Here is a 23,424-nt window from a genome sequence, read left to right as displayed (position 1 = left end):
CTCACCTACCACCTCAGTCTTCACTTCCAACGCATCATCCTTAAATTTCAATTAGACCCCACCACCAAGAACATCTTCCCCTCCCTACCCCTTTCTGCCTTCCGCAAGGACCGTTCTCTTTCACAGTCCTTGGTTTGCGCCACTCTCCCCACCAACCCCCCGCCGCCCCCCCCAAAACCCTAGGTATCTTCCACTGCAATCAGAAAAGATGCAAAACCTGTCAGTATACCAACTCTCTCACTTCCATCCAGGGCCCCAAAAAGTCCTTCCAGGCGAGACAGAGGGTCACCTGCCTCTTCTCCAACCTAGTTTACCGCATCAGGTGCTCCCAATGTGGTCTTCTCTACATTGGGGAGACCAAACATAAACTTAGGGATTGGTTTGCTGAGCATCTCAGCATCGCCCACTGGCACCAACTGGACCTCCCAGTCACTGCGCATTTTAATTCGCCTTCCCACTCCCTTTCTGACATGACCATCCTTTGCCTCCTCCATTGCCACAACGAACCACCCACAAATTGGAGAACAAGACCTCATCTTCCACCTGGGCAGCCTACAGCCCAGAGGACTCAATATTGAGTTCTCCAATTTCAAATAACCTCCCTTCCATTCCTGTCCCCCAACTCCCTTCCCAGCGCATCCGCCTCCCTTCTACTCCTCCCAGCCACTTACCACATTCATTCCTCCCAATGACCAGGTCGTACCCTCTGCCTATCTTCACCTATACCTACTTCACCACCCTGCTCCCACCACCCCCTTTATCTGCAGTTCCCCCTACATCCACTCCCAGATCTGAAGAAGGGTTACACCCGAAATGTCGAGTTCTCCACCTCCTGATGCTGCCTGGTTTGTTGTGTTCTTCCAGCCTACTTACCATCCAGAACAAAGCAGCCAATTTGATTAGCTTCACATCCACAAACATCTACTCCCTCCACTGCCAATGCTCAATAGGAGCAGTCATCTACAAATACACAGCAGAGACTCACCAAAGCTCCTTAGATAGCATCTTCCAAACCCACAATCATTTCCATCTAGAAGGGCAAGGGAATTAGATACTTGGGAACACTGCCATCTGCAAGTCCCCCTCCAAGCCACTCATCATCCTGAGTTGAAGACAAATCACCACTCCTTCATTGTCACTGGGTCAAACTCCTGGAATTACCTCCCTAATAGCATTGTGGGCCAACTCACAGCAGGTTGATTGCAGCGGTTCAAGAAGACAGCTCACTATCACTTTCTCAAGGGCAATGAATGCTGGCCAACCGCCAGTGCCCACATCCTTTGAAGGAATTTTTAAAAAAAGTCGGTTTGGGCTGGTCTGCAAGGTCTTCCCCAAGAACTTCATCTTTAGAAGGCTACACAATGGCCTTGGTGGAAGAAAGGGTTGTATTGTAGTTATTACACTCAGCCTCAGTCAGAGGATGTGTAATGGAGTCATCAGCCGTGTTTGAAGAGGGTAGCACTTGTCTCCCAGTAACCACATTTATAAGGCATTCAGCTCTTGAATCAAAGCAGGAATATGAGAGTTCTCAAATATACAGACATCAGGGCAGCTTCAAGGGTATTGATGTGGTACCAATAATCACAGATGCTGGAATGTCGGAGGCTGAGGGGTGACCCTATAGAGGTTTATAAAATCATGAGGGGCATGGATAGAATAAATTGACAAAGTCTTTTCCCTGGGGTGGGGGACTCCAGAACTAGAGGGCATAGGTTTAAGGTGAGAGGGGAAAGATATGAAAGGGACCTAAGAGGCAACCTTTTCACTCAGAGGGTAGTACATGTATGGAATGAGCTGCGAGAGGAAGTAGTGGAGGCTAGTACAATTGCAACATTAAAAAGGCATCTGGATGGGTATATGAATAGGAAGGGTTTGGAGGGATATGGCCAGGTCCTGGCAGGTGGGACTAGATTGGGTTGGGATATCTGGCTGGCATGGACGAGTTGGACTGAAGGGTCTGTTTCCGTGCTGTACATCTCTATGACTCTATGACTTGTACATTGTTGGTATGAAATCTTTTTCTATTGATAAAGTCTGTCATATTATGACATGGCTTTCTCATTGCGACACCTGTACAGCCTATGGTGCCATGCACCTGGGGGAGGCCACCTTTGTTTAGAAAGGATACTGCCTGGGCACCAGTACTGACTTTATAATGGGCCAACAAGATAAAGCAGTATGAGTGGTCACAGCCTTGATATGTTTGAATGTTGAGAATTCAGAGATCCCATGCAGGTTCTCATTTGATTCTTGAAAGCCGTCAGCGGCATAAAAAATTAGCACAGTTGTCACACCATTGGCCAATGGGATCAAATGGCCACTCATTCTGACTGCAAATCCCAATCCAGCAGATGACCTAGTGTGTGATTGTGTCCTGGGACATCCTCAATCTCCAGTGGCAATAGATTTTGTTCATCTGGAGGAAATAGCATCAAAGACTTTGGGTCATCTATAACTCCTCTGCATCTTGATGGGATTTTCATGTGGAGGCTATTCACCACCAGCTGCAGGTTGCTGCCTTGTTATATGCTGGCACATACAGTAGATGTGATGTAGTACAGTGCCAAACTGTGTCCATCCCCTTGACTCATCACTAATGACTACCTTGCTTCATGTCTTCACTTAAAAGCAAGTAACACAGAAGTACTGTTGAGTTGTACATTCTGAATGAGGTGGCAAAGCACAAAATACAAGGTAAGGTTGAGATGCTGTGGGCATTCTAGTAGGCTCAAAATGAGTGAATGCTAAGAAAGCAAGCAAAAAAACATAGATGCATCCTACTCCAATGCATGAGATTGGTGCTTGTCCCTACACACAAAGTGGCCTAAGCAACATTGCAATGTAAGGTGTCAGTGCATTCCAAAGTGCAGCAATCAAGTGGAGAACTGTACCCATATTTGTATGTGGTGAGGCTGTCTGGTCTTGACTAGACTGCAAAGTCTCCCCTGAGAAATTCATCTTCAGGAAGTTTATCACCTGTTACACAATGCCAATGAGAACACCCTTAAATGGAGTGGGAGAAATGGTAGGGCACAGGCAGTTGCTGTCTGTAGAGAGTCACTGGGGGGGCTACTGACCATGTAGGAACGTGTGGTGAACAGCAGCTGTCAGGTAACCATTTTGAGAAATTGCTGCCATCTAGTTTCTCCTTGCTGCTGATTGGAAGAGCCAACTGCATACAAACAAGGTAAGATGAGGCCCCTCTCCACTCAGTAGCAAGATTCTCATCTTGCCTTTCAAAGTTTGAGTGGAAAATCAAACTTATTCTTCACAACAATCAGAATCTAACTTTTCTGATTGCCAACTAACTCACCATTGTTCAAGCGCTGGGAAAATTTAAACAAATTTCTCTGACTGAATAACTTTAATATACTTCATATCTATTGAAACATTTACTGAGACAAACTCAATTCAAAACAAGCATCTGAACCAATACAGAAAAAGAGAAACAACAGAAATTGAAATAAAGTCAAATCACGTACAAAACAAGCAATCAAATATAAATCTAGTTAACTAAATGAAAGACAGAAAGGAAAAGGAAAACCAAAACATTAAAATCATTTTTAAAACAGTTTTAAAATCTTTAAGAATTTACTACCTGTAGGATTGAGCCTGCAGTTAAAATGTACCTTGTTTGGGTTGGAAAGCTTAATTGTCATTATATTGACAATGAACACATTGCATGTACATATACTGTTAAGTATGAGTCCTAACTTTCTGCAGTGAGTTTAACTGACAGTTGAAGTGAAAATCCAGCAAATGTTTAAGAGAAACCAACAGGTTGAGTGGATGCTGCTTGTAAAAAGAAAACAGTCACATAAACCAACTAACAAGTTCTAGACAGATGCAACTCAGGCTCGATCTTTTCTTCCCCTGAACTTGGTGATTGATATACACAGTAATAATGGTATATGATCTCACTGTTAATTTTCGATTAAGTTTTAGCCCAATAATAACTCCACACGACACTTGGATTAATGTAGCTTGAATTTTGAAATTTAACTGCTGTTGACTTTCAATTTCTTTGGGCCTGAAATTCATGCACTCTCCTTATTGCAAAACCTTAATTGTGCACTGTGAAGATATATGTTCATCCAAATGATCTTGTACTTGCCCCTTAGGAAGCTGGCAAATCATCATATTTATTTCTAACTATTACACAATACAAAGTAAAAGAACGGAATAGGGAATTCTGAGGGATGATTGAATAGGCTTGTTTGCTTTGGAACAAAGGACACTGAGTGGATTTAATTGAGTGGATAAAAACATGAAAAGCTCATTAGCATTGTTAAGAATCACCTATTTCCCTTAGCAGGAAGGTCAATACCAGGGGGTATAGACTTAAAGTAACTGGCTGGAAGATTAGAAGTACTTTGAGAAGAAATTATTTTGATCCAGAGTGTGCCGAGGATCTGGAACTCACTGCCTGTAGAAGCAGAAACATTCATCAATTAGAAAGGTATGTGGTTATGAACTTGAAATGTTGTAACATGTAACTAAATGAATCAAAAGCTGGAAATTGGGATTAGGCTATATTGTTGTCTGTCAGCCAGCATAGAAACAAATTGTTTCTTCCTGTGTCGTCAAGTTTTTTATATTCAAAACTCTGCATGTTAGGTTAACGTGGCTAAACTAAAATAAATTGATAGTTGGCGGGTCGGTGTGGACTTGTTGGGCCGAAGGGCCTGTTTCCACACTGTAAGTAATCTAATCTAATCTTTAAATTTCAAAGGACAGTACCTAATATTCAGAGTTAACAAGTCCTGATTATAACATGTGAAAACAAGAAATTACTTTGGTTTGTAAGTTAAGCAGTACCATCATTTACGTTGGACAAAATAAAACATAACTGCAAGAAAGCCTGAAGGGAAATTCCAAATATTGAATGCTTAAAATTGGCAGTGCATTTTTACTCATGCATTTTCCTTCATTCTTGATTGGAGGATAACCCTCTACTCTGAAAGGAGTAACCTTCCTTTTTTTGCATTTCCTTCAGTAATACGTCAAGGGAACAATACTTCAATGGATTAGTTTTACTCTGTTACTGTTCCATCTGGCTTTCATTCTGTCGGAGCATACATAAGCATGCTAGCATTAAATTCTAACTGTAAACCTTTAATCGACTTTCACATACACTATTCAAAAATGTATCATTGTATCATCGAATCCCTACAGTTTGAGACAGGCCATTTGCCCAACAAGACTACACTGACTCTCCGAAGAGCATCCCACCCAGACCCACACCCCTAGTCTATTATTCTACATTTCCCCTGACTAATGCCCATAGCCTACATATCCCTGAACACGATGGGCAATTTAGCATGGCCAATTCACCTAACCTGCACATCTTTGTATTGTGGGAGGAAACTAGAACATCTGGAGGAAACCCACGCATACATGGGGAGAATGTGCAAATTCCACACCATCACCCAAGACTGGAATCAAACCTGGGTCCCTGGTTCTGTGAGGCAGCAATGCTAACCACTGAGCCACATGCCGCCTTGCTGATTCAATTATTTGCCCAATATGTGCATTGGATATAAATGTATTGTTATAATAACCAGGTTGTACAAAATGTTACAATCTATGACTCTATGTTTATATTGGGCAGATAGTGTGAGTACTGCAATGTGACCTGCCAGCAAGCAACGAAACAGGATTAAGTATAACTCTGTGCAACTGTTTGGTTTTTATAGGCAAACCAATTGCAAGATTTCAAATCAGAATTCCACATAATCATCGGGTTTTCTTTTAGATATCCAAATGAATTGGAAAATAATCCTTAGTTTACTTCCACTATGTCATGTATTATGGGTGTATTATGTAGGTGAGGGGAGCAGAACACGGGGTAGTAGATCCTTGATAAGCAAGGGGGTGAAGGGCTATTGTGGGTAGACAAGAGTGTAGAAAATCAGATTTGCCACAATCTTATTGAATGACAGGCAGTCTCAAGAGGCCGAGTAGCCTACTCCTGCTAACTCATACATACGTAAGTTTGGAACTATGTGAGATAAAACCATTATTAAAATCTTAAACAGAACCTTAACTCACTTCCAAACTGTGCATTTCTAGGTTTAATAGACAGGATTTGGAGATGCCGGTGTTGGACTGGGGTGTACAAAGTTAAAAATCACACAACACCAGGTTATAGTCCAACAGGTTTAATTGGAAGCACACTAGCTTTCGGAGCGTCGCTCCTTCATCAGGTGGTAGTGGAGGGCTCAATCCTAACACACAAAATTTATAGCAAAAATTTACAGTGTGATGTAACTGAAATTATACATTGAAAAACTGATTGTCTGTTAAGCCTTTCATCTGTTAGAATACTGTGATAGTTTCACTTCTTTCATTTCTTATATAAATTCTGTGTGTTAGGATTGAGCCCTCCACTACCACCTGATGAAGGAGCGACGCTCCGAAAGCTAGTGTGCTTCCAATTAAACCTGTTGGACTATAACCTGGTGTTGTGTGATTTTTAACTAGGTTTAATAGAAGCAGTATAAGGATGGGATAGCATTTAAATACTATTGAAATGAGCATGGCAGGCTCACATTTAACTTCAATACAACGTTAATTGGTTGTTCCTTGGTTTCAAAAGTCTCTGAAAATTTGGCAATTCAAATGAACTGAAGATTGCTCTAGGTAAAGGTAAAAGTCGCTAAAGCACACCTGTGGGCAAAGATGAACAGAAATGTTTCCTTTCCTGATCACAACACCCCAAGCTATCTGTTTATTTGGGACTGGGATCTTTTTCATTCAAAATTATTTCCCTGGTGAGGTGGGAAGGAAGATTGAGATTGAGACCATCCATCTGCCCATCTACTGGCTGCTGTGACAGTCTCCATGGGGCTGCAACCAGCTCCAAGTTTCTCCCTGATTGAAAATAACTCAAAGCTGTCGATCAATCTGACTTCCAGGCAGGGTTCTGTCAAAAGATATGCATGCTTGAGGAGCATCCTTGAAAACATTCAGCAAAAAACAATATTCCCTCTGTCTTGTGCAGCCACGATCAGAAAGATTTTATAAGTTGCGCACATATTGAGCCATTTAATTCAGAGAACACTTAACGAAACTGTACAAAATATTTACATGGTCCACACATTGAAATGAATCAATCGTGTACTACAAGAAAGAGTTAAAGGGTATAATGGAGGAAAATCATTCCTGCTCAGTAACCCACCTGTTAATATCAAAGTAAGTGATTTTAAATGACAGTTTTCTAAAAATCATGATATATATGATGCAAAACCAAACTATAGACTCAATTCACAAGAAATACAATTTTCTTCTATTGTAATTTTATTTCAACTTGTCATATTTGACAAGCCTGGAAAATTAAACTGAATGAGATGTCATATGATATTTGTTCATTTTAATTGTATTTCCCCAGCTCCTTCCTGGATTTGGAAGAAAGTTATGTCAACATTTATAATTTATGCATTTTCTTAGCAATTTACTATTTCTGTCCAGAATTAAACACAAAATAATAAGAGTTTCCAATATTGTTTAAATAATTGGATGCAAAGAATATAATGATTTGTGAATGTTTATGAACATTACATTCATGGTGTTTCTGATTGATATTTTTGTTTTATTAAATAACTTATTAAATAATTTTATTAAATAAGTACTAAGAAAAATAATTTCCAATGGAATTGTAATTATTTGCTCTAATTTAAAAATGACTGTTTACTTTCTTTAGAAGATGTACTTGCAAAATTATGATTGAATCATTTGCTGGCTTACCATTTTTTGAAAATCAGATGTATGTATACTAGGATCGAGGGTGTGTACTTCAAACTATCTTATTCCATTGCTTTTGCTCTTACCACTCATTACAGGTCCAAGGTGGGGTTAGAAAAGTCATACCCAAGTTTCAATGAGAGAAAGCAGCAGAGAGATGCAGCTGTAGATAAGTGAAGTGAAAAATAGGTGATACACCTTCCAAGAAATTACAAAATTCACTTGTCAAACAGTAAAAGCATTCTCTGAGAATAGAAGCCTTGCTGGAGCTCTTCAATTTCACTGAAAACAGTGCATTTCCAGCTTGTAATTTTCACTGAAGAAGCTTTTCCTGCTCTACACTCATCTCATCAAATATCTGCTAATCCATCCTGACCATCCTGGTATCTCTCCTATTTACTGACAATGTTCTCTGGAAGCACAGATAACATACTGTATTGTGTACCAGCAACTAGCTTTGAAAGGCTGCAATGAGGACAGTTTGCACACAGGAACAGAATGCTAGCTCGCAGAGTCTACTCAACATCAACTTAGAGATGCTAGTTTGCTATCACCACCTGCTTCAAGAGGTTACAAGAAGATAGGGGAAGTACAGGCAATCAATGATTTCAAAATGAAAGAGTATAGGGATTTGATAGGCATTAGGTAAAAACAACGACTGCAAATGCTGGAAACCAGATTCTGGATTAGTGGTGCTGGAAAAGCACAGCAGTTCTTCACAGGACCAGACAGTTAAAGTGGATGAAGGGACTGAGCAGATTACTCTACAGAAAGCTGACACGGACTTGATTATTCCATTAGATACATTGTTTCAGGAGGTTTCCTTACCTTAAGTAACCTATAGTAAATTTTACATATCCCTTATTTAATCTGCACGGTCAATTCAACATAGTTACAGCCAAAACACTTTCATGCAGGCTGTCTTTAAACATGTCAATATTATATCATGCACATATTTCCTGATGCAGAAACTGTTCTGACTCAGCATGATAGTATTAAAAACATCCTCAGTGTGTGAAAATAAGAAGTACAGATGTTATTTTCTGCTATTTCTTGTTGTAGCAACAAATTTCAACCTGCTATCTTGTTGAGTACCTGCAGAACGTGTCAAACCTGGGATGTAGTTCAAAATACGAACAGTACTGTTTCTTTTTCATTGAAATACTAAATACCTTATGGAGAACATAGGAGAAAAAGAAATGTTGAGACTAAGATTGAATTGCAAAATTCAATGAACACTATCTGAACAGACTTGACTCGAATAATAAAAAAGATTTCCGGTCAAAGTATTTAATATTTTGACATCTTTATGTTTCAATCTCGGATCATAGGAAATAGGAGCAGGTGTAAACTATTGGCCCCTTGAGCCTCCTCAGCCATTCAAATAGATTACAGATTGATAAAGGATAGATCGGGGTATTTTTAGAAGGCACAACGTTAAATACAGTGATGTCCAATGAGACTTGGGTGTTCAGCTGCATAGCCCTTTAAAATGCCATTTTCCATGGTGTGGAAAATAGTCTAAAAGGCTAATGGAATGCTGGCCTTCATATCTAAAGGGCTGGAGTATAGGGATGCAGATGTTATGCTGTAGTTATACAAAACCCTAATGAGACCCCACTTAGTCTATGTTGAGCAGATCTGGGCATCACATCCTAGGAAGGATACTCTGAGCTTGGAGGGAGTTCAACACAAGTTTACAAGGATGATACCTGGGGTTAGGTTACGAGGAGAGATTTGTCAAATTAGGCTTTTTGCTATCTAGAATTTAATAAGTTAGGGGGTGATCTAATTGAGGTCTTCAGGACAGTAATAGAAAAAGAGAGGTTCAATAAAAATGAACTACTTTCACTGGTTGAAGATTCTAGAACCGGGGGCATAATCTAAGAATTAGGGCTGGAAGAGATGGTAGAAAGCGCAAATAGCAGTGGAGGTTTGGAACTCTCTTCCTCAAATGGTGGTTGATGATAATTGAATTGATAAGTATGAAATAGATAACTTTTTATTAAGCAAGGGTATCAAGGGATATGGGCCCAAAGCGGGTATATGGAGTTAGCTCACATCAGCCAAGATCTAATTGAATGGTTGACCAGGCTCAAGGGGCAGAATTACTACTCCTGTTCCTACATTTCTAAATTATGGCTAATCTTCTCTCTCAAGGCCATTTCCCCACACTATCCCCATTGACATTGTTAATATCAAGAAATCTTTTAATCGCTATCTTGACTACACTTATTACCTGAGCCTCACAGCTCTCTGGCATTGAGAATTACAAAGATTCACTATTCCCTCTTATCTCAGTACTAAATGGGTGACCACTTTTTCTGGGACTGTGTCACCGGTGCTTGATCACTACATTCCAATCTCGCCTCCAAACTCCATCTAAGGCAAACAGCCTTCCTGCATTTATCATTTCAAGTCCTGTAAATATTTAATACTTTTCAATTAGATCAATTCTCATGCTTCAAAACTGTAAAGAATATAGGCAGTGTTTCTCCTCAGGACAATCCCACCATCCCAGATATCCACCTGGTAAATCTTTGTTGCACTGTTAGTGAGGCAAGTAAACCCTTCCTAAGGGAAACAGAGCAAAAATCATGCACTTGAGGTGATGTCTCATGAAAGCTCAATACAACTGCAGCAAGATTTCTTTACTCCTGCTTTCAAATCCTATGAAATAAAGGTCAAAATACCATTTGTCTTTTTTATTGTTTGCTGTACCTGCATGTAAGCTTTCAGTGGCTTATGAACATGGACAGCCAAGTCCCTCTGTACATCAACACTTCCCAATCCCTCATCATTTAAGAAACACTTTACATTTCTGTTTTTTCCACCAAACTAGGTAACTTCACATTTTTCTACATTATATCCCATCTTTCATGTTCTAAATCTGTTTAAAGCCTCTTTGTATATTCCTTGCGACTCAATTTCCTGCCTGGTTTCATGTCATGAACAAACTTGAAGATATACCATTTTGTCCTCACATGCAAATCATTGTTCTAGTGATTTGCGTGTGGGGACGCAAATTCATTGTGAATAGTTGGGGCCTAAGCACTGATCTTTGTGATACCTGAGTAGACACAGTCTGCCACCCTGAGAAAGAACTGATTATTTATACTCTGTTTTCTGTCTGTTAACCAATTCTCAATCAAAGTCCTAACATTATTATTTATACACTGAAAAATCTATGTTCTCTGGAAAGGTATTATTGACAATTCCAGGTTCAAAGTAACAATAACTATTTCTTCATAAAATGCACTTAGGTCTGTCCAACTGAAAACAACAAGAGTGATTGACATGAGCTTTTCTTTCCATTGTTCAAGGTGCAACAAAATAACTTTAAATTAGATTATCAATTTCATTCGTGTGAACAATCAGATGCCAAAACAACTGTTAACATTTTAAGCTATTATAATAAGCATACAACAAAAGACTGCAGTATTAATTTTCACTAACCAGCTATTGCAGTCGGGGTTGCTTGACCTTTGTCAAGTGAATACAGGAATTACAACTTCACCACCAGGTTAGGACAAGGTCATTTGCTGCAAAACTGTTTCTAGACAGCAGAATTCCACTGATCAAAATTTCCCATATGTCTAGGGAACACTCACTTCCCTGGAGCTAAGGAAGAAAGGAGCAGAGACTTGCGATACCGACAACAGGCATGATCCTTGCACAGACTTAGAAAATCAGAGGAAAAGCCTGGAAGACTCCATATACCTTCTTTTCCTCTAGACATGCAGTTAGATATTCACTGGGAGGTCTGATTGGAAAATCTGGTGGCACAGATGTCATCTGGTCTCCTGCAGATTGGAGGATCTGAGTGGTCCTATAGCATGGCAACTGTAGGATTGCCAACCTTCTAATTGTCCTTGAGTTTCTAAGAACCACAGATTAAACCCCCAGGCACTAGAGAAAACAACCTGGATAAAATTGGGAAAAGGTGTTATTGGACCAATGATAAGATGTGGACATTTGATGAGCAGGTATGATGGCCAATGGGGGAGTAGATATCTCCACTATTTGCTTTTGTCTTGTGATTCCTTAAGTTCAAATTAAAACACTATTTTACGCAGATAAAGGAGCTGAAATCAAGTGTATTTCTTAAACCTTGCACGTGCTGCAGAATGATACATTGTTGAGTTGAGTGATGTGATATTCTGGATACACATGAACATATGCTCTGAAGGAATCAGTGAAAGAAATACAGCTATTAGGACAGGTTCTAATTATTAAAATAATTATCATCCCATAATTAACAATTCACATAATTTTGAATTTTCTTTTTGAAAATGGAAAACACACACTGGCATGTACAGACATTTGTCTTCTTGACAGCAATGGTAAACATAGTCACATATCAAAACAAACTTCAAAAATACCTTTTCTAATGTCAGGAGAAGTTACCATAACATAGGTATTGATAAGGACAACACACTTGGCTAGGAACTTTAATAATGTGGAACCATGTTATAATCTTAAAATATAGACTCTTGACAAATGAAAGTATTCACAAGTTCTGGCAATAGGAACATATTCACAGAAACAGGATATTTGACCAATTACCCTCTCACCCTCATCTCTGCATACCTCGACACGGTCCTGTCCCCCTTAGTCCAAGAACATTTTTAGTGCGAGCAGCAGCTGAGTTTAAAGGAACCCGGAAGGCTACAGCTAAGGTGAGACAGTTTGTTTTAAAATTACTTACCGGTAGCGGGCAGCGGTGGTTTTTTTTCTCTTCACAGAAAGAGCGGGAGCCGCAGGGGGAAGTGACAACGACCAGAGGGGCAGTCGGAAGCTGGTGTAGCGCAAGATTACCTGGGCATGGTGGCACAGTGGTTAGCACTGCTGCCTCACAGCGCTAGAGACCCGGGTTCAATTCCCGACTCAGGCGACTGACTGTGTGGACTTTGTACGTTCTCCCCGTGTCTGCGTGGGTTTCCTCCGGGTGCTCCGGTTTCCTCCCACAGTCCAAAGATGTGCAGGTCAGGTGAATTGGCCATGCTAAATTGCCCGTAGCGTTAGGTAAGGGGTAAATGTAGGGGTATGGGTGGGTTGCGCTTCGGCGGGTCGGTGTGGACTTGTTGGGCCGAAGGGCCTGTTTCCACACTGTTAGTAATCTAGTCTAATCTAGTCTAGTCTAAAAAGCACGCAGGAGAGGAACCCGAGGCATTACAGAGGTAGTGCCTTCCACCCGCCCGCCTCCTCTATGCTAATAATAAGACCCATTGTGGTAAGTTGGTAAGTGCTGCATTTTGTTTTTTTAAAAGGTTACTTTTAGAGGGATGGCAGTGAAGGCAGTGCAATGTTCCTCTTGCAACATGTTTCAGGTGAGGGATGACATGGCTGTCCCTGCTGATTACACTTGCAGGAAGTGCACCCATCTCCAGCTCCTCCAAGTCTGTGTTAGGGAACTGGAGCTGGAGTTGGATGAACTTAGGATCATTCGGGAGGCAGAGGGGGTCATAGATCGGAGCTTTAGGAAAGTAGTAACTCCAAAGATTGCAGACAGATGGGTGACAGTGAGGGGGACTGGGAGGAAGCAGCCAGTGCAGGGACCCCCTGCGGCCGTTCCCCTCAAGAACAAGTATACCGTTTTGGATACTTGTGGGGGGGGGGGACTTACCAGGGCTAAGCAATGGGGTTCAGGCCTCTGGCATGGAGCCTGTCCCCGTTGCTCAGAAGGGAAGGGTGGAGAAGAGCAGAGCAATAGTTATTGGGGACTCGATTGTTTGGGGCACAGATAGGCGGTTCTTTGGGGGCGAGAGAGACTCACGTTTGGTATGTTGCCTCCCAGGTGCAAGGGTACGTGACGTCTCTGATCGTGTTTTCCGGGTCCTTAAGGGAGAGGGGGAGCAACCCGAAGTCGTGGTCCACATTGGCACCAATGACATAGGTAGGAGGAGGGCTGAGGATGTTAGGCAGGCTTTCAGGGAGCTAGGCTGGAAGCTCAGAGTGAGAACAAACAGAGTTGTTGTCTCTGGTTTGTTACCCGTGCCACGTGATAGAGAGTCGAGGAATAGGGAGAGAGAACAGTTAAATGCGTGGCTACAGGGACGGTGCAGGAGGGAGGGATTCCGGTATCTGGATAACTGGGGTTCTTTCTGGGGAAGATGGGACCTCTATAAACAGGATGGTCTACACCTGAACCTGAGAGGCACCAATATCCTTGGGGGGAGGTTTGCTAGTGCTCTTGGGGGGGATTTAAACTAACTCTGCAGGGGCATGGGAACCTAGACTGTAGCTTTAGGGTGCAGGACCTGGAGTGTAGGGAGGTTAGGAACATGGCATCAATCTCAAAGGAGGGTGCCTGTAAACAGGAAAGTGTCTTGAAGTGTGTATATTCAATGCAAGAAGTATACGAAATAAGGTAGGTGAACTTGCAGTGTGGGTTGGTACCTGGGATTTCGATGTTGTGGCTATTACAGAGACATGGGGTAGAACAGGGACAGGATTGGCTGTTGCAGGTTCCAGGGTTTAAATGTTTTAGTAGGGTCAGAGGTGGGGATAAAAGAGGGGGAGGTGTGGCATTGCTTGTCAAAGATAGTATTACTGCAGTGTAAAGGACGATGGATGAAGACTTGACATCTGAGGTACTTTAGGCTGAGGTTAGGAATAGGAAAGGTGAGGTCACCCTGTTAGGAGTTTTCTACAGGCCTCCTAATAGTCCTAGAGACGTAGAAGAAAGGATTGCGAGGATGATTCAGGAGAAGAGTAAAAGTAATAGGGTGGTTGTTATGGGGGACTTTAACTTTCCAGATATTGACTGGGAAAGCTATAGCTCGAGTTCGTTAGATGGGTCGGTGTTTGTCCAATGTGTGCAGAAGGGTTTCCTGACACAATATGTAGACAGGCCAACAAGAGGTGAGGCCATACTGGATTTGGTTCTGGGTAACAAACCAGGCCAGGTGTTAGAATTGGAGTTAGGTGAGCACTTTGAGGACAGTGACCACAATTCGGTGACTTTTACTCTAGTGATGGAGAGGGATAAGTGTGCACTGCAGGGCAAAGTAATAGCTGGGGGCAGGAAAATTATGATGCGGTGAGGTACGACTTAGGATGCGTGGCTTGGAAAAGTAGGCTTCAAGGCATGGACACAATTGATATGTGGAGCTTGTTCAAGGAGCAACTATTGAGTGTCATTGATAAGTATGTACCTGTCAGGCAGGGAGGAAAGGGTCGTTTGAGGGAGCCATGGTTTAATAAGGAATTGGAATCCCTTGTTAAATGGAAGAGGGCGGCCTAAGTAAAGATGAGGTGTGAATGTTCAATTGGAGCGATTGAGAGTTATAAGGTAGCCAGGAAGGATCTGAAGAGAGAACTAAGAGCAGCAAGGAGGGAACATGAAAAGTCCTTAGTTGGTAGGATTAGGGAAAACCCTAAGGCTTTCTATAGGTATGTCAGGAATAAAAGAATGACTAGGGTAGGAATAGGTCCAATCAAGGATAGTAGTGGGAAGTTGCATGTGGAGACTGAAGAGATTGGGGAGACACTGAATGAATACTTTTCATCAGTATTCACTCAGGAACAGGACATTGTTGCCGATGTGAATATTGAGTCACAATTAATTAGAATGGATGGCTTTGAGGTATGTAGGGAAGAGGTGTTGGAAATTCTGGAAAGGGTGAAAATAGATAAGTCCCCTGGGCCTGATAGCATTTATCCTAAGATTCTCTGGGAAGCAAAGGAGGAGATTGCAGAGCCATTGGCCTTGATTTTTCTGTCCTCGTTGTCTACAGGAATAGTGCCAGAAGACTGGAGGATAGCAAATGTGGTTCCCTTGTTCAAGAAGGGGAGTAGGGATAACCCTAGTAACTATAGGCCGGTGACTTTCACTTCTGTTGTGGGCAAAGTCTTAGAGAGAATTGTAAGGGATAGGATTTATGAACATCTGGATAGGAATAATGTGATCAAGGATAGTCAGCATGGTTTTGTGAATGGCAGGTTGTGCCTCACAAACCTTATTGAATTCTTTGAGAAGGTGACTAAGGAGGTAGACGAGGGGAAAGCGGTAGATGTGGTGTATATGGATTTTAGTAAGGCGTTTGATAAGGTTCCCCATGGTAGGCTACTGCAAATAATACGGAGGTATGGCATTGAGGGTGAGTTGGAGGTTTGGATTAGGAATTGGCTGGCTGCAAGAAGACAGAGGGTAGTAGTTGATGGTAAAGGTTCATTTTGGAGTGCAGTTACTAGCGGTGTTCCGCAAGGATCTGTTTGGGGACCATTGCTGTTTGTCATTTTTATAAATGACCTGGAGGAGGGGCTAGAAGGTTGGGTGAGCAAGTTTGCGGATGATACGAAAGTCGGATGAGTTGTTGACAGTGAGGAAGGATGTGTCAGGTTACAGCGGGATATAGATATGTTGCAAAGCTGGGCAGAAAGGTGGCAAATGGAGTTCAATGTAGGTAAGTGTGAGGTGATTCACTTTGGTAAGAGTAACAAAAAGATGGGGTACTGGGCTAATGGTCGGATACTTGGTAATGTGGATGAGCAGAGGGATCTTGGTGTCCATGTACACAGATCTCTGAAAGTTGCCACTCAGGTAAATAGTGCGGTAATGAAGGCATATGGCGTAATGGCTTTTATTGGTAGAGGAATTAAGTTCCGGAGCCCTGAGGACATGTTGAAGTTGTATAAGACTCTGGTGCGGCCGCATCTGGAGTATTATGTGCAGTTTTGGTCGCCATACTATAGGAAGTATGTGGAGGCACTGGAACGGGTGCAGAGGAGGTTTACCAGGATGTTGCCTGGTATGGTAGGAAGATCGTATGAGGAAAGGCTGAGGCACTTGGGGCTGTTTTCGTTGGAGAAAAGAAGGTTTAGGGGTGACTTGATAGAGGTGTACAAGATGATTAGGGGTTTAGATAGGGTTGACCATGAGAACCTTTTTCCACGTATGGAGTCAGCTATTACGAGGGGGCATAGCTTTAAATTAAGGGGTGGTAGGTATAGGACCGATGTTAGGGGTAGATTCTTTACTCAGCGAGTCGTGAATTCATGGAATGCCCTGCCAGTAGCAGTGATGGACTCTCCCTCTTTATGGGCATTTAAACGGGCATTGGATAGGCATATGGAGGATAGTGGGCTTGGATCGGCGCAACATCGAGGGCCAAAGGGCCTGTACTGCGCTGTATTTTTCTATATTCTATGTTAACTCCCCACCTACGTTCGGGACACTACCCACGTCCTCCACCTCCTCCAGGATTTTCGCTTCCCCGGTCCCCAACGCCTTATCTTCACCATGGACATCCAGTCCCTGTACACCTCCACCCCCCATCACGAAGGACTCAAAGCCCCCCACTTCTTCCTTTCCCGCCGTACCAACCAGTACCCTTCCACTGACACTCTCCTTCGACTGACTGAACTGGTCCTCACTCTAAACAACTTCTCTTTCCAATCCTCCCACTTCCTCCAAACCAAAGGAGTAGCCATGGACACCCACATGGGCCCCAGCTATGCCTGCCTCTTCGTAGGATATGTGGAACAGTCCATCTTCCGCAGCTACACTGGCACCACCCCCCACCTTTTCCTCCGCTATATCGATGACTGTATCGGCGCTGCCTCGTGCTCCCATGAGGAGGTTGAACAGTTTATCCACTTTACTAACACCTTCCACCCAGACCTCAAATTTACCTGGACCATCTCAGACTCCTCCCACCCCTTCCTCGACCTCTCCATTTCTATCTCGGGCGACCGAATCAACACGGACATTTACTATAAACCGACCGACCCACAGCTACCTAGATTACACCTCCTCCCACCCTGCCCCCTGTAAAATGGCCATCCCATATTCCCAATTCCTTCGTCTCCGCCGCATCTGCTCTCAGGAGGACCAGTTCCAATACCGAACAACCCAGATGGCCTCTTTCTTCAAAGACCAAAATTTCCCCCCAGACGTGGTCAACAATGGTCTCCACCGCATCTCCTCCACTTCCCGCTCCTCCGCCCTTGAGCCCCGCCCCTCCTATCACCACCAGGATAGAACCCCACTGGTCCTCACCTACCACCCCACCAACCTCCATATACATCATATCATCCGTCGTCATTTCCGCCACCTCCAAGCGGACCCCACCACCAGGGATATATTTCCCTCCCCTCCCCTATCAGTGTTCCGAAAAGACCACTCCCTCCGTGACTCCCTCGTCAGGTCCACACCCCCCACCAACCCAACCTCCACTCCCGACACCTTCCCCTGCAACCGCAAGAAATGCAAAACTTGCATCCACACCTCCTCCCTTACTTCCCTCCAAGGCCCCAAGGGATCCTTCCATATCCGCCACAAATTTACCTGCACCTCCACACACATCATTTACTGCATCGGCTGCACCCGATGTGGCCTCCTCTATATTGGGGAGACAGGCTGCCTACTTGCGGAACGTTTCAGAGAACACCTCTGGGACACCCGGACCAATCAACCCAACCACCCTGTGGCTCAACACTTCAAATCCCCCTCCCACTCCAAGGACATGCAGGTCCTTGGACTCCTCCATCGCCAGACCATAGCAACACGACGGCTGGAGGAAGAGCGCCTCATCTTTCGCCTCGGAACCCTCCAACCACAAGGGATGAACTCAGACTTCTCCAGTTTCCTCATTTCCCCTCCCCCCACCTTGTCTCAGTCCCAACCCTCAAACTCAGCACCACCTTCCTAACCTGCAATCTTCTTCCTGACCTCTCCGCCCCCACCCCATTCCGTCCTATCACCCTCACCTTAACCTCCTTCCACCTATCGCATTTCCAATGCCCCTCCCCCAAGTCCTTCCTCCCTACCTTTTATCTTAGCCTGCTTGGCACACTTTCCTCATTCCTGAAGAAGGGCTCATGCCCGAAATGTCGATTCTCCTGCTCCTTGGATGCTGCCTGACCTGCTGCGCTTTTCCAGCAACACAGTTTCAGCTCTGATCTCCAGCATCTGCAGTCCTTACTTTTTCCTATTTGACCAATCAAACCATTTATCCCATCACTCTAGATTATGGCTGAACATCTCTTCAATACTAATTTTCTAGACTATCCCATACCCCTTAATGCCATTAAGTTTCCAAAAATCTACTGATTTCTGTCTTCAAAATTCTCAAAGATTGATTTCCCACAGCCCCTTAGGTAGCAAATTCCAAAGATTCACCACTGGCTGAGTGAGTAAATTCCTTCTCATCTCAGTTGTAAATGATCTATTACTTATCCTGACATTATGTCCACTGGTTCTAGAGTTAACAGCCAGTGGAAACATCTATGTCTGCCCTGTCATGCCCTTTAAGAATTTTTAAAGTTTCGGTGAGATCACCTCTCATTGAAGAATATAAATCCAATATCCTCAATCTGTCCTCATAAAACAATCCCATGTTCTCGGGGATTAATCTGGTGAACCTCTGTTGACTTTCTTCTTTGGCAATTACATCTCTACTTAGTTACGGATATCAACGTGATATACACACTCCAGATGAGATTTCCTTGTTAACCGTTTTCCTTTCATACATCGTTAGAAACTTTAACAGTTTGCCTCTGTATTCCTTGCTAGCTTGTATTCATGTCCTCTTTCCCTTCCCTAGACCAGGGTGAATTCTCAGAATCAATAATAGCCAGATCTTAAATGGAAGTAACTTCCTTATAAACTTATTCACAGGATTGTCTTTTAGAAGAAATGAACAGTACTATAAACAAAATTTGGAACATAAAATAGGAAGAATCTAAGAGACAACCTCTTTATGTAAGAAATCAGTTATCAGGCCAAGACAAATTATTAGTATTGAGGAAGATATCCGTTACAACTAGATTATTTTGGGAAATTGGCTCCCCTATTTTAACCCCCTCTTGACTCGTCAGAACAAATATTCTTCCTGTTTTTTAGCAAGCTATTGGACTTTATTCAGAGGTGTAGTTAACTGGATCAAAATGAAGGAGCCAATTACAAGGTTTTCCTGTGCAAAACAAAGAGGGAATTTTATTACCTACAGAGTCTGAGGAAAAAAAAGAACACACACTCAAACAATAGTAATAAGGTTTGAAGAGAGAATAAAGATTCTGCAGTTTAGAAGACGGCAGAATCCTTGAGTTGATAGATTTTAAAACTGAGACCACAGTTGTTTAGTTATTGATATCCCGAGCAATAGTGAAGTTTATAGTGTTGTGTTGGCGCATGGAATGGTTGGGTTCTCAAATTTGCTTTGACATTGGTGTTATATTTTGAGATGATGAAAAACACAGCAAGAGAAACAGAGAGAGGGTGTTTCAATCCTTGCTGTATTAATCCAAGTCCATTCTCTTTGCCCTGCTTCAAAAAATTGTTGCAAAACAGTTCAGTGTATAATCCTGAGTCTGGCTTCATTGTTTTTCCAAACTGACTAACCTCCAGGTGAGCATTACATTTAGCAATATGTGCAATTATCATTTGATCATAAATTAAAACAACAGATACAAATCTGAGTTTTTTGACATTGACTTTAGTTTCTTAGTTTCAGAGTATTTCATTGGCATGCTTATTTTAGTGCAGATAGTTCATTTATTTGACATTGCTCTCCTGGAGTTGCCTCAATATGAGAGGAGGTGATCATGTAGGTGATTTTAGGTTGGTATTTATCCTTTTAAAAAAATGTTTTAGTTCATGAAATTTCTCAGGTATAACAAGTAATCAAAGGGAAGAGATTAACCAGGACAAACCAGGGCCCATTAGGGACCAAAGGGACAACCTGCATTTGGAGTTAGACAATATTGGTAAGGGGTTAAACAAGTAATTCATATGTCTTTACTTGGACAAAAGAGAATGTACAGAATTCGGGACAATTACTGTGAGATTCTTGAACAGATTGACATTTGGAATGATGAAGAATCAGAAGCTTTGGTAGGCCTCTTGAGCCTCTAAAGTGAACAAATACCCAGGACCTGATGAGATGTATCACAGCCTCCTGTAGGAAGTGAGGGTAGAAATTACAGGGGCAAGAACGGTCAGGCATAGTCAGCATTGCTCTCTCACAAGGACGGCTTGCTTAACAAATTTGACAAAGCTTTGAGGAAGTGAGCAGGTGTATAGATTAGGGCAGTGCAGCTGATGTAGTTTATATTGATTTCAACATAACTTTTGATAAGGTTGCACATGGGAGATTGATGAAAGTGTAAAAGCACATAGGATCAGGATAATTTGGCAAGATGCATCCAAAATTGGCTTAATGGTAGGAGAGAGGGTGATGATGGAAGGCTGTTTGTGACTGGAGACTGGGATCAATGTTAGGTCCTTTATTGCTCCGGATATATATTACAATATAGATGGGAATGTGGGAGAGGTGAGAGGTGGGAGGGGGATAATAAGCAAGTTTGCGGATGACAAAGACTGGCCAGGTGGTTAATGGTGACGAAGGTCTTAGGTTACAAAAAAATATGGCTTGGTTGGTCAGATGGGCTGATGGAATTTAACACTGAAAAGTGAAAGGTGATACACTTTGGAAGCAGTAACAAGACACGGGAGTACTCGATGAATGGCTGGACACTAGGAAGTCCAAAGATCCCTGAAGGCAGCAGGACAGGTTAATATGGCTGTTAAGAAAGCATGTGGAACACTTGCCATTATCAATCAAGGCATAAAGCAGAGAGGCTATACAAAACTGTACTGTTAGGGCTGTACAAATCTTTGGTTACACCATAGCTAGAATATTGTGTGTAGTTTTAGTTTTCACATTATAGGAAGGATGTGATTATATTGGAGGGGATGCAGAGGAGATTCACCAGGATGCTGTGTGGGTTGGAGTATTTTAGCAATGAAAAGGCTCTATGAAGAGGGTATGGATGGTCTTGGGTTATTTTCTTTAGAGCAGAGAACGGTGAGGTTTACAAGACTATGAGAGACATGAATGGGGTGGATAAAAGGTAGCAGTTCCCCTTAATTGCAAGGTTAATAATTTTCAGATGAAAGGCAAAAGGTTTATAGGGGATTGGAGGAAAATCTTTTTTTAACCAGACTGTGGTGGGAATCGGGAATGCACTGCCTGGGAGGGTGGTTGAGGTGGAAAACCTCAAAAACTTTGAGTACTTGACATGTCATAATATTCAAGGTTATGGGCCAAATACTAGAGAATGAGATTAGACAAGTTGGCATAGACTAAATGGGCCAAATAGCCTCCTCTGTTCTGTTTGACTCTATAGTTCCTTATAAAAACTGTCCAACTTGTACAGAAAAGAGTTACAAGCATGTTGCCAGGGTTGATGGATTTGGGCTAGAGAGAGAAGCTGAATGGGCTGGGGCTGTTTTCCCTGGTGCGTCGGAGGCTGAGGGATGACCTTATCGAGGTTTATAAAATCATGAGAGGCATAGATAGGATAAACAGACAAAGTCTTTTCTCTGGGGTGAGGCGAGTCCAGAACTAGAAGGCATAGGCTTAGGGTGAGAAAGAAAGATATAAAAGAGACCTAAGGGGCAACATTTTCATGCAGACAGTTGTGTATGTATGGAATGAGATACCAGAGGAAGTAGTGGAGGCTGGTACAAATGCAGCATTTAAAAGGCATTTGGATGGGTGTATGAATAGGAAGGGTTTAGAGGGATATGGGGCAAGTGCTGGCAAATGGGACTGGATTAGGTTCGGATATCTGGTTGGACCGAAGGGTCTGTTTCTGTGCTGTACATCTCTATGACCCTGAAAATTTCAGGATAATTATAATTTGACTTTAATTTTCCAGAAGTATTATCCTGAAGAGGGTAATAATCTTGGCTAGCTCCTTGCCTTTGGGGAGAGATCAGATCCATTTAAGCATCTTTGAGAAGTGTCCTTTTCTAGCTGAAGGTTAGTGGAATCAATCAGAGATGTACTCCTGGTCTGGGATTGTCCCAAAAGTAGCTATGATTGTAACATAGCATAATATGTAACAGAATAACTGTAAACCCTTTGGTAACAATAAAACGTCATGTGCATCAAGTGTCAACTGTTTGCAGTTTGTTCAGTCCAATCAGAACTTTTTGTACACAATGGTGTGCAGACTCTCAAATGAGCTGGGCTTTTTATCTGGTTCTTTAAGTTTTTTTTAATATACTGCTTATATTTCTTAAACTCATTAAGAAATATTCAACAAATTTACCTGATTCCTAGCTTTGAAAGTCATTTGGCTTTAGGGTGGATTAAGCTGCGGATTGGTGCTTAAAAGTTATCAAAAAAATTGTTTGTCTTTTTACTGTCATCCTCACTCATCTCCATTTTGTAAAGATCAAATCTTTTCTCTCTTGCCCATAAATGTTGCTGACCCTTGCATCTTCACCAGCACCTTTGGAAAATGGCGGAGTGTCAATTTGTACGAATGTTTAAATTTCTCAAATGTCTCTATAACACCATCAGCTTCCCACTGCTACCTGAGCTGAAGTTGCAAGTTTATTGTTGCGAATGTATTTCTTTTTTGTCCAATCCAATTTTCTCTACCTTTCTGGCCCTAAGTCTAGTTGATATTTCTCAATTTAATCCAGCATTTATTATTTTACAAATACGTGCTACTACTGTGTTACGCCTTATGGTTCTGAGAAGTCCAAAATAATCAAATATTTAGTCACAAATGTTGGAGTTGACACTGAGATCTTTTCATGTGCTGCAGAATGAACCATTATGACTTTAATTCACAGTAGTGCTGTCGTGAGAAATGTGGCAATCTGGGCATTTGATTATACATACAAGTAACAACTCAATTTTCTAACTTTTTAAAAATAAT

This window comes from Chiloscyllium plagiosum, unplaced genomic scaffold, assembly GCF_037043375.1.
Source record: "Chiloscyllium plagiosum isolate Xiang-an unplaced genomic scaffold, Cpla_swu_hap1 HiC_scaffold_3, whole genome shotgun sequence".
NCBI lineage: Eukaryota > Metazoa > Chordata > Chondrichthyes > Orectolobiformes > Hemiscylliidae > Chiloscyllium > Chiloscyllium plagiosum.
The sequence above is the reverse complement of the archived record's forward strand: the minus strand, read 5'-3'. Positions refer to the sequence as shown.